The sequence below is a fragment of the Lissotriton vulgaris genome, chromosome 1_2, assembly GCF_964263255.1.
Source record: "Lissotriton vulgaris chromosome 1_2, aLisVul1.2, whole genome shotgun sequence".
NCBI classification, from domain to species: Eukaryota; Metazoa; Chordata; class Amphibia; order Caudata; family Salamandridae; genus Lissotriton; species Lissotriton vulgaris.
In genome coordinates this window covers 273,731,922-273,750,956 of record NC_141686.1, presented here as the reverse complement: position 1 = coordinate 273,750,956, position 19,035 = coordinate 273,731,922, and positions in this window count along the sequence as shown.

The window sequence follows — 19,035 nt, the reverse complement described above, 5'->3', positions numbered from 1 at the left end:
CACCGGTGCGTCACTTTTTCCCATTTTAAAAGTGACGCAAAAGTGGCGCAAGACCTTCATAAATAAGGCCCCTGGAATGGAGGATATCTGAGGGGAGAGGATTATTGCCAACAAGTGCTGCACTATGTGAAGAATGGCAGTGCCCATTTCTAGGGCGATACACTAGCAACAAGGTGATACAAGGAATGCTTGAATTAATCTCAGCCACTGACAATAACTCAGGGGCTTATTAACAAGGGCTTTATCTCCGCTTTTTTGGCTTTAAAAGCCAAATAAGCGGAGATAAAAATATCGCCGTATCAACAACAAGGTGCGTAATTTCTCCTATTATCAAGCTTCACGCTAACCCTGTTAGAGAAAAAAAAGCAGCACTAACCACGGTAAACGCTGCTTTTTTACGTCTGCTAATTTTCAGACTTAGCCATGTAATCCAATGGGAGGTGGATTACATGGCTAAGTCCACCATGGGCTATCAACAAGGATATCCCTATCCTTGTAGATTTATCGCTGCATTACCAGCGATAACCTCCCAAAATGGCGCTATCGCTGGATTTTTATCGCCTAGGCGGTTAGCGTTGTTAATAACGCGAAAACAAGGCGATATTATCCAGCGATAGCGGGCGTTCAAAAAATTAACAATAAGCGCCCTTAGCGTTAATTTTCCCTGTTCCTTGTTAATATGCCCCATAGTCTGCTATTCAGTTCATCATTTTTCTCTCATAATGACATTCTGGGCGGAGACCAGCAAGTGCAAGTGAGTCTTGGTCCTGTTGCAACAGGAAGAGTCCAACACTACCTGCCAGGCCAGGTTCCCTCGAGACAGGAAATCAGAGCACTTCCAGACCGGCTTCTGGGTGTTTAGGCCTCATCAGTGAAGCATACCCACACCTGGATGAAGTCATTACGAAGATGGTGTCTACTGCAACAAGCAACTAAGTTGTTGGATGAAGGAATGAACTATTCTCAGGCACTAGTGATTGCTTAGGCTGCTTTCTGCTGCTTCACTCTAGACACAAAGGGGCATATTTATGTGGGTTTTGCGTCGCCCTTGTGCCACGCACATTGTCCGCCGCACTAGAAAATGACAGGAATGAGCTGTATTTTATTAAATGCTGCATATTCCTGCCCTTCTCCTATCACACAGAGCAGTGCAGCACAGCAAGGTGGCTTGCTGTGTGATATCTTCATAAATATACTCCAAGCTATCCATATGCAAATCAGTTTTGGCTCTTTTCCAAAAGACGCAACCCAGAAAGAATTGTTAGGGATACTGACTACCATCAGGCATCGCCTACCTGGTCCCGATAGGGCTTTAACAACGTCCTAAGGGCTTTGCAGGAAAGTCCATTGGTACTGGTACCCAATCCTTCAGAAGTCCTGCCTTCATAGATTTAAAAAAAACATGCAAATACAAACTTGATCTTGGCCATGGATGAAATAAGTATAAGTAAATTTAAGTATATTGCCTTTGGCCCATTCTGAGTGCTGGCAAAATTCAACAAGCATTGGTAAAGCAAGGCCCCATTTTTAAATATTATTTATTTACTTGATTGAACGATATGCAATAGCTAGAAAAAATGTTGCCATCTAACGATGATGGGAAATTGTTAATAAAATAAAAATAGACGCGTGGGAAAAAAATGCACAAAACATCAAATGAAAGCAGGGATTGGCACACCAGCCTTGGCTCTGAAGTGGACACATTTTTATATGGCTACACCCATCGGTACAAGCAAAGTGCCATTACTCACAACTCACAGTGAAGAAAGCTAACCCACTGGCCTATGCAGCTAAGTGTGGAAGTAAAATATGTATGACCGTTGAACAAACCAATGATTGCAGAGAGCTGAGTCAGCGATATCAACAAAGGACAACTCAACATCACCTGCCCATGGGCTAATACCGTATGTAACCAAAGGGTTCCTTTGCATAACTTGCACAAAGGGCGCCATCTTGGAACAACAGAATGCCTTGTGTGTTTTACCTGTGACACTGACCTTTTTACCATTTGTTTAATGTTTAATTATTATACCTTTTCAGTAATGATGATTATTAGTTGAATATGCACTCATAGTAAATTAGGTTACTGGTCAATGGAAGAGAAACTCTATTCAAGCTGCAACCATATTTCTTGTCAGGGTGAAACACAAGCATAGCACATATTAACCTGTGATTAGATATCTGGTAGTTGGCATAAAGCAGTCAGGCTTAACATAGAGACAATGTGTATAGTATTTATGCAGCACTTCAAATAGGAATAAAGTGAAAACACAACACAAAGAAAAATCGCACACCCATTTAGAGAAATAGAGTAAAATGTATGATAGCAAAACAGCAAAAAAATCTAATCAGTCGAACTAGAGATATGCAATTTTAAAGATTTAGGTGAAAATAGTGCCTAGAGGCACAAAGTCCCAACTGTGGTTATATGGTCGCAGAGGAATGGTACAAAGTTGCAAGTTCAGGCGACCATGATGGAGTGAGTGCCAGATACAGGCACCAAGTTAGGCCTGCTGAAAAAAGTACCTTAAATCCTGGTTGCGGAGTGTTGCTAGATCCCACATCAAGGAAGCGTCACTCAACGGTGGTTCTGAAGAAGCTGCAGGGCTGTGATGAAAGGTCCTGCATCATCGTCGAGGATGCTGTCAACCGGGGGCTTGAGATGGGAAGTCTTGCGTCGAGGATGCATTGTGCAGCGGTGGTTCTGAGGAGCTGCAGGCTGAGATGCAAAGTCCTGCGTTGCAGACGAGGATCCAGTAGACAGGGCTGCAATGTGATGTCCTACATCAACGATGCATCATTCAGCTTCAGTTCCATAACAGAGCTACGAGGAGATGCATTACGCTGTTGTGGTTCTGCCCAAAAGATCACAGCTTGGCTGTCAAAGCACATTAAGGCCCACTATGAAGGATCCAGCACTGGGGTAGTACCGCTTGGGCGGCATGACTCATTGCAGTCAAAGTCCAGGTGCTGGGTTCAAGGTGGCTGGAGCCTTTTCCGTCCCTGAGGCACTGATCAGGAGGCCCGCCAACTAGCCCTTGGAGTCATTCTGCTGGTCCAGGACTCAAGATGCAGGTCCGGTCCATTTCATTCAGGCAACAGGGCAGCAGAGTAGCTGTCCCTTCTGCAGCAGAGCAGCACACAGGTCCTTCTGAGTCTTCCACAAGCCCAGAGGTGTACTGTAGAGTAGGGTCTGAGGGTTTACTATTTAGCCTGTGTGCTAGTTTTGAAGTAGAGAGGTTTCTAGAGGGTTCAAGCCCCAGAGGTGTTTGGAATTTCTTTCCTCCCTGCCCTGGGACCAGCATGTTTGGGTGCAAAAAAGTCTAGTGTGAACCCCTTTTGTGAATGTACTGAGGCAGAGCCTTTGTGATGGGTAAGTGTGGTAGGTGACAGTTCCTCCCCCTATTAAATCAGAGATGGGGCAACATGCCAACACCATTCGCCTTTTGTCTTACTGTCTGGGAGTAATACACCAGACCAACCGCCAGCTCCAACTAGTCATGTGACCCTGGATTTAGGGTGCAGGTACCAAATTGTTTGGACAAAAAAATACCAACTTTCTAAATGTGGCATTTTCAGAGCTGTGACTTAAAATCAAACTTTATCATTGAAGAGGATTATAAAATGCGAGGCCGTGGCTGGCCGGGCAGCGTGATGGCAGCTTTCTAGGCGAGCTCAGCCGGCTGAGCCCTAAATCCTTTAATTATCCTGATTGCCCTAAGTCTACATGGTCGCTGCCTCATCGCATCAGGCATCGGAACCTGGAGGGCACCTCCTGACCGCGTTTCGGGCTCTCGACTGCCCCTTTCAGAGCGCCGAAGCTCATCCGACCGAGGGCTGGGAGGGAGGAGCCTGTGTAGCCGACGCTGGATCGTTGCTGACTGGGCCACACTGCCACCTGAGACCGAGGCTGCTGGACCTGGGCTGCCGATGCCCTGGTGGCACGCGACGGAGGAAGCGAGAAATCTCCGGTGTTTAGCGGCCCCCCGTACCTAGGAAACTCCGCCTGGAGGCGCGCTGGCTGGATGGGGAGACGCTGCGAGACGGGCCTTGGAGCAGCGACGCTGATCGAGTTATCACAGGCCGCCAGTTTATAACCCTACGGAGTTCGCGACTAGAGGCCTGCCGCTGCTCACCCACCGGGACCTGGCGCGGCTGCCCCCATCCTTGCAGCGGCGTCGCTGGATGAGATTAGCGCGACCTTGATGCCACACACGCTGAGGTGATACTTGTGAAGACCCAGAGATGAGCTTACCGGGAGGGCTAAGGCGGCGCCGCGAGGATCGTGTGCCAGGCGTCCTGGGCGCACTTATGGGACATCCTGCAATTGACATTTGAGGCAAAGGCAATGAATACTGTATGAGGCGAGGCGGACAGTTGCTGGCTGCAGGCGCACATCCTCCCTGCCTGGCACGGGATTTCTGGGTGCTGTATGCTGAGTGGGCCTGCTGACTGCCGAGCTCTCATTGCCGCCTGACCCTGCATGTGTGCCGACTCATAACGCCTGCATCAGTCTGCAGGGGACGTTGGAAGCCGAGGGAAGTGGCGGTGTGAGCTCGGAGCTCTGCGCCTACTCCCCACATTAATCATGTTAAGGACGTGAGCAAGGCGTTCTGCTGAGCGGAGACCCTGCAGCCGGATGCTGGCGCTGCCTGAGGAGTGCTGACTAGGAGATGCCCCGGGAGCTGGATACCAGTGGGCCCCCCGCCGGATAGAAGCGCTGCTGCGGGAATCAGCGGGAGCGGACGGCGGAGCGATCCGGATGACTGCGCCAGCTTGAGGGGGACCGCCTGGAGGAGCACAGCCCCAAGTTCGGGGTGAGGACGGAGTGTGTGCGGTAGGGGCGCAGGAGAGGGAGTCTACCCCGAGTCCTCCCAGCAGAGAGATAGGGCGCAAGAGAGGACCGGTACCGGACAGCGAGGAAGGAGAGCAGCTTAAAAGCGCCCATGCCCCGGGGGGACCTGGCGGTTCTAGGGCGCTGGACGGAGAACCGGGCGGCGCAGAAACTGTATGAGGAGCTGGGGCAGTGGCGGAAAGTACCGCTAGGTGCATCATTACCCTAGCTGGAGCCACGGAGCGGTAGTGGAAACTGCGCAGAGGCACTTGCCCGGACTCGAATTGTTCGCACCTTGCCGCTCCGAGCAGAACAGCGGCCAACATAGGGCCGCCGGAGCGTGAGGGCAGAAAGTATTGGGCGGTAACTGCACGGCGACCCTAGCCAAGAGCTGACTGGAAGCGCGGCGCTCCCACAGGGAGGCCCCACCGCCGGAGGGGAAATCTGCAGAGTAACAGGAGGCTTAGTGGGCGAGCGACCGCCGGCTCTGGCCTGGCAACCGGGGCGCAGAGCAGAATGGGGAAGACGAAGGGTAAGCCGGAGGGAGCGGTACGTTCTGGCGGGCGGAAGGGGACCCTGAGGAGCCCTCAGAACTGCAGCGACTGCAGGATCATATCCTGGAGGCCATAACGACCACGCGGGACACACTACACAATGATATTGCGCAGGTGGCATCGGGGCTAGGCCTGCTACAAGCGGACCATGATAAATTGAAGGACAGGGTTAAGGAGGTTGAAATCACCCTGCAGGATCTGGCCCCCGCCAACAAAACTATGGAGAGAAAATTAACGCATGCCCTTGACCGTATCCAGGTCTTGGAAAGGCGGGCTGAGGATGCCGAAAACAGGAGTCGGCGCAGTAACGTGCAAATAGTGGGAATTCCGGAACAAGAAGAAGGGAGAGACATGGTGGACTTCCTAGACAAATGGCTCAGGACTGTGGTAGCGCCTGAGGGCCTCTCGCCCTTCTTCACTTTAGAGCGTGCGCACCGAGTCCCGTCTGGCCCGCCCAAACCTGGACTGCTCCCAAGACCGATAGTAGCCAAGCTATTACATTATAAGGACAGAGACCTCCTACTGCAAAGAGCCCGAGACGCCGGCCCGTTCCAAATAGCGAACAGCAAAGTCACCCTATTCCCGGACTTCACGTTCGAAACGCAAAGACTGAGGGCCTCTACTACGGACAGAAGGTATCCCGTACTCCCTGCTGTTCCCAGCTAGGCTCCGGATAGTGGTGGACGAAAAGGCGCTCTTCTTTAGCACGGCGGCGGATGCCTGGGACTGGTGGGAAACATATAAGGCGGGCACGGACGGCGCCAGGATCGGGGAGGAAAGGGAAAAAGAGCGAGAACGAGCACCGGCGGGCCTGCGAAAATCGCAGAGGCTGCGAAAAAGGAGACATGGAACTCGTAAACCGACGGCCTCACAAGCGGAAGCAGAACGGAAGGCAGCACTCCAGGCGGCAGAAACAGTGGCGAAGACCCAGGATCCCCAATCCAGGCAGGGTACGGACACTGAAGCGCATGCCTCTGCGTCGGGCTCGGAATCGGACCTATCAGGGATACATAATGCCAAAGGCCCGAAGGTGACTCCGCAGACGTCGGAGGAGATCCTGAACATTTGACCTACAGATGGAAGGTGGCGGGAGGGAGGATTGCTGAGAACCACAGATCTCGCAGGTATGAAGAACTGGGGCTAAGAACTGGGCTCAAAGCCAGCTGGCCTCATGGGGGACCAAAGAGGGTGCGGGGAAGTGCCAGGAGGCTTCCTATCAGGCAAGGTCACGCCCCATTGGCCCTTAAGACAAGCACGGGTACGACTGTGTAGTAACAACGTCAGTTGGAAAGTTGTGGGAGTTTGGATGGGAACTGATAACTTGATATTGGGCCGTGTTCTGGGGGAGCGGGGGACATACTGTTGGGGACTGTTTTCATTCCTTGGGACTGCGGCTTCCAGGAAAGCTAGGAGTTGGAAAGTTTGCAGTTTTTGTTTGGTTGGGGGGGGGGAAACCATCTGCGAAGGACTGTTCATGGGAGGGAAGAGACGAAATGAACTAAGGGACAATGGCTAATGTGAATACATTAAAGTGCATAACCTGGAACCTGAGAGGGCTCCACACGATGCAAGCAGACACAAAGTACACGCCTACTTACTCCGGAGAGGGGTACACGTGGCGCTCCTGCAGGAAATACATCTCACGAAGCAGGAAGGGGTAGCGCTGCAGAGGAGATGGAGGGGCCAGATCTTCCACACTAGCTACTCAGCGTATGCCAGAGGAGCTTTGATATGGGTCAGGGCGGGTATACCTTTCCAACCAACACGACATTTGGTAGATCCGGAGGGGAGATACGTGGTGGTAGCGGGTAGGTTGAGGGGACGGGACATTGTCCTCTGTAGCATATATGCCACAAACGTGGAACAGCTAGCCTTCTTTGCGGGATTATCAGGGACTTTAGCACACTTCCTAGCGGGCCCGACCCTAATGGGAGGAGACTTCAATTCCATAACGGACATACAGTTGGATAGATCTCACCCGCCCTTGAGGGAATCCCCTGTGCACCGACTCACTAAGGGTAGAGTGGAATGGCAAGAGAGTTGGGGACTGACTGACGTGTGGAGAGCACAACATCCGACTGATCGCGATTACTCGTTCTTCTCCAGATTGCATGATCTCCATGTCCGCTTGGACACGATATTGTGCTCGCAAGAAGTGTTACCGGCCGTGACTGGGTCGGAGTACTTAGCGAGAACAACATCAGATCATAACCCGCTACTGATTACCTTGGCCTGGGTGAACGAGACGCCCCGGGTCCCGACCTGGAAACTTAGACCGGAGACTCTGGAGGACCCACTATTTAGCGCAGCCCTAGAGGAAGGAATAACACACTACTTTGCGGACAATGAGGGGACGGCGGCCACTAGAGCACTAGAATGGGATGCTTTTAAAGTAGTGATGAGGGGCCAATGCATAACAAGGACGTCGGCACGAGGAAGGTGTTGTTGACGGACCTGGACCGGGCAGACACTAAGCTACGAGAGTCGGAGAGGGCACGACCGGGCCATATTGACCTCCAGTAAGAGGTCAGTTCGGCTAGAGAGGCGGTAGCGATTGAGGTGGAGCGGCTACGAGCCTTTGACTATCGGGCGTTTCTGCTGCGATCCCATGTGGAAGGGGATAAGGAAAGCACCCTCCTGGCGTGGCTTGCAACCCCATGAAACGGTGTACCCCTATATTAAGTATGGAGGATGGCGAAGGCCGTACCCACTATACACAGGCGGCCATAGTGGACGGCTTCCAAAAGTACTACGAGGGTTTGTACAGAAGCACCCCGGGCGACCGCGAAAGTGCGACCGTAGCCTTCCTGGATGGCCTAACCTTACCACATCTGGATGAGGAGCAGGCGCGGGAGTTGGGGAAAGACATCGACTTGGGGGAGATCAGAGGGGCGGTGAAGAAAATGGCCCGCAACAAGACTCCGGGGATAGACGGGTTACCAATTGAATTCTATAGCAAGTACTTGGACATCTTGGCGCCGCGACTCCAAATTATCTACAGGGAGGCCAAGACAACAAACTGTCTCCCCCAGTCTATGCGAGAAGCGATAGTGATTCCGCTCCTGAAACCGGGTAGGGAGAGCGGCAACCCCGCATCTTATAGACCGCTCTCCATGCTGACAGCAGATTATAAGATCCTGAGTTCCATACTAGAGGCCCGGCTGCTGCGGCATATCCCCGACTTGGTTCATGGGGACCAGAATGGCTTTATTCCCGACCGGAACACTGCGCTCAATATTAGAAGGCTCACACGCCTACTGGAGGACTCGCACACTGAAGGTCTAACCCCACTAGTCCTCTCGGTTGATATCGAATAAGCGTTCGATAGCCTGGAATGGGACTACTTATACACAGTGATGGCGCGCTTCGGACTAGGCGACGGATACATTAAGTGGACACGGGTCCTATATGCAGCGGCTGTGGCGAGAGTGAGGGTTGGACCTTTAGTATCACACCAATACCTGGTGGAGAGAGGCACCCGGCAGGGGTGCTCCATGTCCCCCCTCCTGTTCGCCTTAGCGATCGAGCCACTGGCGGCTGAGGCCCGGACGGGAAGGTCCTTCACGGGAGTGGGAAGCAGAGATGGGCGGCAGTTCATTTCACTGTACGCCGATGACCTGTTGCTATTCCTTGAAAATGACACGTCAGAGTTGGAGGGCGCAGAAGGAATGTTAGAAAGGTTTGGCGAACTCTCAGGATTGAAGGTTAATTGGCAAAGACGAGCCTGTTTCCAATGCGCAAGGATGCCGCCCGGCCTGACCATAGACCAATGCTTACTTGGGAACCGACTTGTCTTAAGTACCTTGGAGTGCATATTTATCACTCAACTGTGGACATATTCGAGGGTAACATAGGACGATGTATGCGAGAGCTAAAAGGCAGTATGGCCTTCTGGGCCACACTTCCGCTATCCATAGCTGGCCGTATATCACTATTAAAGATGGTTGCACTACCGAGGTTGTTATATTACTTTCGCACACTCCCGATATGGATCCCTGCTTCTTTTTTTCCGGCAACTTAAGTCTCAGCTAACCGCATTCTTGTGGGGAGCAGGTAGATGTAGAGTGGCACTAGCGATGCTTTCTCGCCCTAAGGATGAGGGAGGCCTAGCAGTACCGGACTACGAGCTCTATTATCTTGCCGCCCAACTGCAGTTTTATACGCAGGAGGTGGCTCGAGTGCACCGGGGCCCGGAGGACACCGGAATGAGGGGCACGCCTCGACATGTCCTAGCCTATATCGCCTTGCAGCAGAAAATAGCTGCCCGAGACCTGACAATGGAGCAACATACGTTGCAACAGTGCTGGAACAGGACGCAACAGCGTGCAGGGATTAGGCATCCATATGCCCCGGAAATACCACTGGGTATGCTGACGGCACTGCCGCACGGGGGCGATTGGTCGCGCTTACTGCACTGGGAAGAAGCTGGGATACAGGTTATAGGAGACTTGTACGAAAACGGGGCGCTCCTCCCGTTCCAGGACCTTGGGGAACGATTCGATCTCCCAGGAGGAGACTACCTCCTACACGCGGCCGTGGTGGGGGCGATTCGAAAGCACTGGGGGACGGGGCTAGCGGAACCTGAGACGTCCATGTCCTGCCAATATACCATGATGGCGGTGGGGACGGTTAAGGCGGTGACGTGCCTCTATAATAGAATGCTTCGCGAAACTCTATCGCCCCTTGCGACGTTAAAATCCAAGTGGGAAACTGACTTGAACAAAGAAATACCCGACACGACGTGGGCCCAACTCGTGCGCCGAGCCCGGAATAGCACGAGGAACGCGAGATTCCAGATCATCCACTATTATGTACTGCATAGGGCGTACATGACCCCTGGTAGAATTAAGAAGTATTTTGGGGAGGAAGAAGCAGCGTGTCCTCGTTGTGCGAGGGAGGGGGCGGAACTGGAACATATGTTATGGTCTTGCCCGGTCCTCCGGGAATACTGGCAGGCTATAGGAGAGACCCTGAACGAAGTAACAGACAGAAATATTGACTATGACTTGGCGGTGTGTGTCTTGCATTGGTTCCCCCATACCCCCAAAAACAAAACCTCCAGCAAATTTATCGACATGGGATTGATAATAGCCAAAAGGGAGATAACTAGACAGTGGAAAGCAAAGACAGGCCCAACCCACGGGAGATGGTACACTGAACTCCTGAAATGGGCGACTTGCGATAGCACACATAGATACCAGATGGCCCGTAGGTCCCCTGATGCAAGGGCGCTAGAGGTGGCGGCGGCCTGGGAGACACTAGTACAGGCCCTGAGAGACAGCATGGAGACAGAGGAGGAGGAAGTGGAGACCCTCAGCGCGAACAGGAACAACACCCAAACCTAAAACGGGGAGAACGGCACACGTCGAAACTGAAGGGCTGAAATGACACCTTAGTTTGATACATGGACAGGACCTGGGAGCGGATGGTGGGGGGGGGAGGGGGCTTAGGGGTTGCATAGTGTAAAGGAGGGGGGTTTTGGGGGGGGTTTATGTAGATTAGGGGGGTTAGGACCGAAAAGTAGTCAGGCACACGTTGATGCGATCTGTAGATCCTAATGAACAGGAACCACTCATAAGCGGGTGAGAGGATTGTTGCCGCCCAGCCTCCGGGATGTGGGCCTACAGGCTGTGTACAAAGGGGTGACAAATATTAGGAAGCGACTCCCGATTTAATACTGTGTTGATAAGAATCGTTGGTTCGAGCAGTGAATGACTACAATAAAAATTACTTAAAAAAAAAAAAAAGAGGATTATAAAATGCAATTCTTTCGACATCAAAATCCACAATCCTACTTGCTTCCAATTGAAAGTCAGCACTTACAAAATTAAATAAGATAACCCAATGTTCTCCTATGGGAGAGGTAGGCCCTGCCGTAGTGAAAACCAAATATAATAGTTTTTCACTACCAGGACATGTAACATTTTAAAGTACATATCCCATTTTTTAAATACACTGCACCCTGTCCTAGAGACTATTTAGGTCCTACCCCAGGGATGCATTATATGCACTAAAAAGGAAAGTTTAGGCCTGGCGTTAGGTTTATTTAGTCAGGTTGAAATAGCAGTTTAAACTGCACACAGGCTCTGATGGCAGGCATGGGACATGTATTAAAAAGCTACTTAAGTGGGTGGCACAATCAGTGCTATAGGCCAACTAGTTGCATTTAATTTACATGTTCTGGGTTTATATAGTACCACTTTACTAGGGACGTATAAGTAAATGAAATGGGCCGATTGGGTGTAAGCTAATTCGACCATGTTTAAAAGAGTGAGCACAAGATCTTTAGCACTAGTGAGCAGTGGTAAAGTGTGCAGAGTCCTAAAGCCAGCAAAAATGAAGTCAGAAAAAACAGTAGGATGGAGGGTAGAAAGTTTGGGGATGGGTTTGCAGAGAGGGCCAAGTCCATCAACAGTCTTCAGGCCATAAACACATTGATGATGAATAACAATCTAAATCAAATACCCAAAGACAGAGCTTATGACCTGTGGACAGTGACAAAAGCACCAGCCTACCGCCAAATTGCCCAAGGAACAATATCAGGAGAAGGCAGAAACGTAGAGGTAACCACTGATTCAGACCTATATGTGATAGGACATGTTAACAACGTAAAAGAGAGTACCTTTTACACAATGAAAACACCACGTTGCATCCTTCCATACCTTAAAGATCAGCAGAAACTGCAAGCCATCATCACACTCTTAGTCTACAACCTTGTCTATGGCGAAAAATCATTGGCGAAGCCATTAGCTCTCATATTTGAGATCTTTGGGTTTTGCCAATGCTTGTTTTTATTTTGGTCAGTTTTACCTGGGGTTGAAACATTCCGGCTACACACGAAAGCAGCAGAATACAAAGCAACCTTCAGACGCTGAAAATCAATACTGTAGCCTGAAACAAACACTGCAAACAAAACCCATTCTTCTTCGAGCTGCGCTCTTTCGAGGCAGCTCTCTTTTCTGTACTCAGCTTTTATTTCTGAAAAAAATGTGTGTAGAAGTAACCAGGCTACAGCCTGGTCCAGAAAACCGAAATTTGGTTTCCCTAATCAAAGTAAAATAAGAGAGACTCCAGCTGCAAAGCACCACAAACTCACTGCAGCTACCTTGTGAAAGCATGATGAGCCATGCTGCACGGGAGGTGCAGATTCAATGTCTGTGCAGTTAGCTGCAGATTCATTCTTCCGTGCAGTTCCAGGGCTGCAGAATCGATGTCCGCTGCATTTAATGGGACCTAAAGTCCATATTCAGTGAGGATCCATTCTAGCTGCAGATGTAGGACCCGATTCACAGAATGAATTTAAGACTCAATCCTACACTTAATACTATTTTGGCATTCACAGAATGAACTTACTACTTTTGGCATTCACAGAATGAACTTAAGACTCAATCCTAAACTTACTACTATTTTGGTATTCACAGATTGCACTTGCTACTTTTGGCATTCACAGAAGTTAGGATTTTGTCTTAAGTTTGGCTTAAGTTTGTCTTAAGCCAAACTTAAAACAACATTCTAACTTCTGTGAATACCAAAAGTAGTAAGTTCATTCTGTGAATGCCAAAAGTAGTAAGTGCATTCTGTGAATACTAAAATAGTAGTAAGTTTAGGATTGAGTTTTAAATTCATTCTGTGAATCGGGCCCGTAATGTCTGTGCAATTAGCTGCAGATTATGGGGCCTATTCACCTCTGCTATACGTGTGCTCAATAAATTGTTATAATATAACACAACATATTCACAAACTACATTTTGTGGTGCATGTAGTAGTAGTACTACACTACTACTACTTATGTATCATGAAATGCTCACAAACCTTACTGTGGACATCTCTACCTCTCTTATCTTTTCTGTGTGGAGATTTCCACATATGTTTTTGCAGTATATGTGGTAGGGGCAGGGTGGAGTGGCTGGGAAATTGGAGGGGCCAAAGGAGGGACAAAGGTCAGTCCACAAAAGAGTAAGCCCATTCCAATTCACAAACTGCACCTCTAAAGTTACAACAGGCACAAAGCACCCAAAACAGTGTTAAATCTTCTCCAGCTCGGACTTAGAAGTCCAGGATCACAAATAGCCAAGAGTGTGGACTGCAAAATACTCTTATATAAAATAATGGAGACGATAAATCACTATAGAATTATATAGGAAAATAAAGGAGCATTTTGGGATACGTGAATCATTTTATTAAATCTTGTGTAAAGTAGTCATTCTTTTGTTTGGTTTTATCATCCTATACTGTTTTAGATCAAGTTGAAAATATACCTGTTAAGCTCATAATTTTTTCTTAAAAGCCACTTCTGGTTAATTTTAGAACAAAGTTAATAACTCTTCTATTTAATCTTTTTTATTTTTCCTTTAAGAACAAATGCTATAGATTGATAAAAAGAACTACTATCCTTGGAACACACCTGATGATGAAAAGAGTGATTGTGCTCGACTCCACTACCCATCTACACCTTAAACACATTTCAACACCTACCAATCACAGCCAGGTTCACCATATAAGAAATTAACTCACACACAAGACAAACTATGTCAGTGAATGTGTTTATTGCTTTGCTCCTCCTTTGGGGAACTCCTACTTTGAAGGTGAATGGAGAGGGTTTACACACAAATATTAACATCTTTGGGATGTTCAGAAAAGCAGTCATTAACAGATACCACTTCTGACCTGATGTAAGCCTGGATATGATTGCAAACTGGGAGCAGTAGCTTGATTCACTTACAGCTTGCTCTCAGGCTATCCCTGCTTTATGTCAAAATACTGGCTTCACTCCAGCTCATGGACACTGCATCTTTCCAGAGAGTCAGCGCTGACAGTGCAGACATCCAGCATGCCAATTAGTCTTGATGCTTGCATCAGGTACTGTGATGAAAAAATAGAAGAGTAAATGTAAATGTAAATGTGGTGGACTTGTAAAGCGCACAGCTGCCCGTAAGCGTCCCGGCGCTTGCTTAGGGAACCCGTCCTGGTATTCCCCTGTGAGAAACCACGGCACTAGTTTATCACCAAGCCAGAGTCATTGGTGGAAAGGCAAAGATTTTGTTTGTAAAAGCTTTTATTCGACACTTTGTCATAAAGCCAAACACACATATAATACACATAATTATCATTAGAAATTTGTTACAATTGATAAAAAATTACAATCATTCATAATGTGCAAAAGTGCAAGTAGGTGCAAGATGCATAAGGTAGGCTCAGGGGCCATCGTTACATGAAAAAGATTTGTAAAGTGATTCATTGCTCATGTGTTTAAAAGAGAATATACATATCGGGTTTTTTACTAGACCAAGTCAAATATTAAGAACAATTATATACAATTATAAATAGTTAAAAAGCCAGAGAATAAAAACAGTTTTTTCCTACATTAGCATTCCAAGTTTCTTTCTAATTATACAAACACCCTGGAGATACCTACTCAAGCCAAATACTATTAGCCTACTATTCGAGGATCTAAGTATATGGTCTGCCTCTTTGTATGAACGTATCCCCAAGTTTTTACAAAGGGGTATAATCCATTTTTTGCGAGGTAATACATATAACGGGCAAAGAAAAAGGATATGAGCCTCGTCTTCTTTCAGTTTTAAGTCACAAGAGTTACAATATGGATCTTTAGTTGCCCCTCCCCACCGGCAAGTATTTGCGTTTATCTGTAAGACCCCGTATCTAAATTGGAGGTAAACAGATTTGGCCAGGGGTGGCTCAATTTCGTCCATGAAATATTCAAACGAGGGGTGATCCTTAAATTGCAAGAATGTGTGCGTTAAAGTACCAGTGGCACGTTCGTATACATGAGTGTTCACATAGTTCCAGTAGGCAGATTTTACTTGGTTCTTACAAATATTTGGCGAGGTGATTGACGTAGCTGGTGTTTCCCAGAAGTGTAATAGACCTATTTTTATGAGCCAATAGGATACATGTCTCAGCCACTTAATTGAGTTAAAAGAGTCCAGCTCCCTAACTTCCAATAGACCTGCTCTGTAATCAGCGAGTTCCGGAGTAGACCATAATCTCACCCAATAAAGTAATGGCCGCAACCAACATAAGAAGTCTGTACGTTTTACATTGATGTCTAGATAGACCGGCACTAAAGGTGTTCTTACAGGCAGTCTTAGTAGACGTCTAAAAAACATGTTTTCATCAACATCAAATGTTTTTTTAGAATAAGGCCCCCAAATCTCGGCCCCGTACAAGGCAGCAGATTGAGCTTTAGCTTTGAACACTTCAATCGCAGGGGTTATGGCTTTAGATGTACTCCCACCATGAATCTTTAAAATGGGGAGTGAGTTCTGTTTTAGTGTTAACCTGCTTTTGATAAGTTGATTTGTCCAAGACATTCTGCTGTCCAGCCTAATACCAAGATAATCAAAAGAATCTACATACTCAAGTTTGGTATTATTTAGGGCCAGATTCTTCTTGAATGATTTGGAGGGATTAATGGCCATATATTTAGTTTTAGATGAGTTAATTTCTAACCCCTTCATCACACAATAGCTGTTGAATTTATTTATTAGATTTTGCAAGCCTTTAGGTGTTTGGGATATTAGGATGGTATCATCCGCAAATAGCAATGCTGTAACTGCCTCATTGCACAGTTTAGGTGAATCATGGTTGCATTGGGCTAGATAGTGGGGAATATCATTTACAAACAGGGAAAAGAGGGTTGGGGCCAGTACACACCCTTGTCTTACCCCCCTTTTCACTGGAATGGGTCGGGTGAGTTCTCCATTTCTTCCCCACCTTACTTTAGCAAAGTTATCAGTATGCAGTTTTATAAGATTAACCAACAGTTCGTCCGGGACGCTCATCTTCCTTAAACATTCCCATAGTAAGTGGCGGGGAACAAGATCGAACGCTGAACGTAGGTCCATAAATGCAACATATATGCTACACTTCTTTATCTTAATATATTTCCAGCATATGCACATGAATCTGTACACTTGATCCACAGTGCTGGTCTTGGATCTGAAACCTGCTTGGAATTTGGAGAGGATTTCAGATTCATCAATCCAGATTAAAAGCCGATTTAAAATATGTCTGGCAAAATTTTTTTGTAAGATATCAATTAAACTAATTGGTCTGTAATTACCCGGGTTGTAGCGATCCCTTTTTTTAAAAATGGTTACTATTCCTGCCCCTTTCCACGTTTCAGGGATCGGGGTTCCCAGTAAGATTGAATTACATAAATAATTTATGTAGGGGCACCATACCTCAATATTATGGGTGAATAAATCACCAGGTAATTTGTCCGGACCTGGAGCTTTACCTGCCTTTATTGCTTTTATTGCACACAGAGTTTCTTTAATGCTGAATTGCACGGGATTAATACACTGAGTTGAAAAACCGGGGTCATTATACTCAGCAGGTGACCCAACCTGATCATACAAAACCACAAAATGGTCAAACCAGACATTTTCGTCCAAAAAGAAATCCCTATTGGAGCTGCCAGTTTTATTGTTTTTGGCTATCAAATTCCAGAAGATACATTGGTCGTGTCTCCTGTCGGCACTCAAGAGATCTTCCCAGATTCGTTCATCCCATTCCCTTTTTGCATTTTGCAAAAGGCTTTTATATACTTTTCTACATTCTCTAACCCTCAACTGATCTTTAGATTTCACGGCAATAATTAGATTAGTTTTGGCTAGATGACACTGTTTGTTGTACCATGGCGTCTCTAGTTCCAATTGCCTATTTGTGTTATCTTTTTTATTTGTACAACTTTTACTCAGGAGGGGAGTTAGTGATTCCACTAGGTGGTAATGCATTTTCAGGACCTCATAGGATCCCAGCCTTAGGTTTTCGTATTGGGGGATGATATCTGAGAAGGTATCATAAATTCCCAAGAGCGTCTCTTCTTTTGCTAGAATATGGGGCCATTTAATTGCCTTCCTATTATTAGAAACGACAACCTCAGCTACCCCACTCTCGCTTTCCATCTCACTATCGTATTCCAAAAAAGGGTCAGATAATAGCCCTAGTTGTAATGGAAAGTGATCACTCTCTGGTCTGTTCACGACCTTAAGCGCCAACAATAAATACCAGAGATTAGTTGAGATCAGCATGAAGTCGATCAGGGATTTGGACACCCCTTGGTAAAGGTGTTGTTAGCCGGTTTATCCGGGTCTAGTCGACCATTACAAGCCCGCAAGCCATGGGATACAGTCAATTCATATATTTGCATAGCAGCCACTGTACATTTTACAGACTTTACATTATCTAAGGGGGGGATGTCAAGCGCTCTGTCTTCATTTTCCAATAGTTTTTCGAGCCCCATTATGGGCTCGAACTGGCAGTTGAAATCCCCGCCTATGTATATTTTAGAATCGGGCTCTAAATTACCTAGATAAGAACTAAGTTGTTCTATAACCATTGATACCTTGTTATGTGGGGAAGGTCTATTGTAGACATTTATCATATGAACATCACCCAAATTTCTTGTGGTTAACTTGACACCAAGTAAATCATTGGGAAGCAAAGTGCAGGGGCGATACAACAACATCCAGGGATATACTTATCCAGATTATTAGGCCTCCAGAGGGTCTCCCTCTTGCTGATGCAGTTGCCCCACAGAAAAACGTTTTAAAGCCAAGTCTATGTACAATGTTGGTAGCCCAAGTTTCCTGCAAAAGTATAATGGCATGCTCCTCCATGAAGGAGCTCCAATTTCTATCGCACAGGTTTCTTGACAGCCCTGCAATGTTCCATGACAATATCTTTACGTCTCGGTTGGGCTTGCAATGTTCTTGGTAGGTTGGGTAACAGTTGCTTGTGATCAAGGTTTCTCCTTCATTGGGTAAGTCCGTGGTTACCAGTACAGGGACCTGGTTCCGATGTACTTTGTTGAACAATGATGATGTTGGTGAACCATGACCCTCAATGCTACCATCAACAATTGAATCTGGCCCTTGTTGGTCGGCTACTTCTCTTCTGGGTACTTTCCCTGCCTGCGTTGACTTAAAATTTTCATTCCCAACGGTCATTACCCCAGAGCTTGTCGTCAATATTTCACTCGGTTCATGCTGATCCTCGCTGAAAGTATGGGGAGTTGAACCTTTGGATTCATCTTCTTCATTTGTTTGTCAATGACCCCACCACGACCAATTATTGTCCAATCCCGGATTTATCGGGGGTATTCTTTCAATTGGGGTCCGGGGATCGAAAAAGGAATATTTATTAGCCATCAAACCTGGCTGTTGTGGGACTCTGCTATCTTGCTTCCATTGTAATGGGTAAAAGTAACTAAGATCACAGGTCCCAATTCCTCGGTTGTTTCTTCGTGGCTGTTGGCTATATACGAGTTGGGCTACAGAGGGATCTTTAAAGTTGACCAAGATGCAATCCCCTTCAATGTCTTTTGGTCTTGTTCCCACCCAACTGACTCTTCGGACTTGGATGACTTGGCAGTTGACTGTATAGGGTAGGGGTCTGTTTTCCCTTAGCCAGTATAAGGTCTTATTTTTTAGTTCATCATAAGACTCCCTTTTGTTGGGTTTCAGTGGTGGAACCCCAGTGAGAACTACCACATATGGTTGGCACCCTGGCGGAAGATGTGCATTAGGGACCCTCTTGGGCACCTGAAGGTCAGTGCTACAGTCAGATGTTTGAGCATTGGTGTTATTGCTGGTGACTGCAGGTCCCATTCCATTTGTT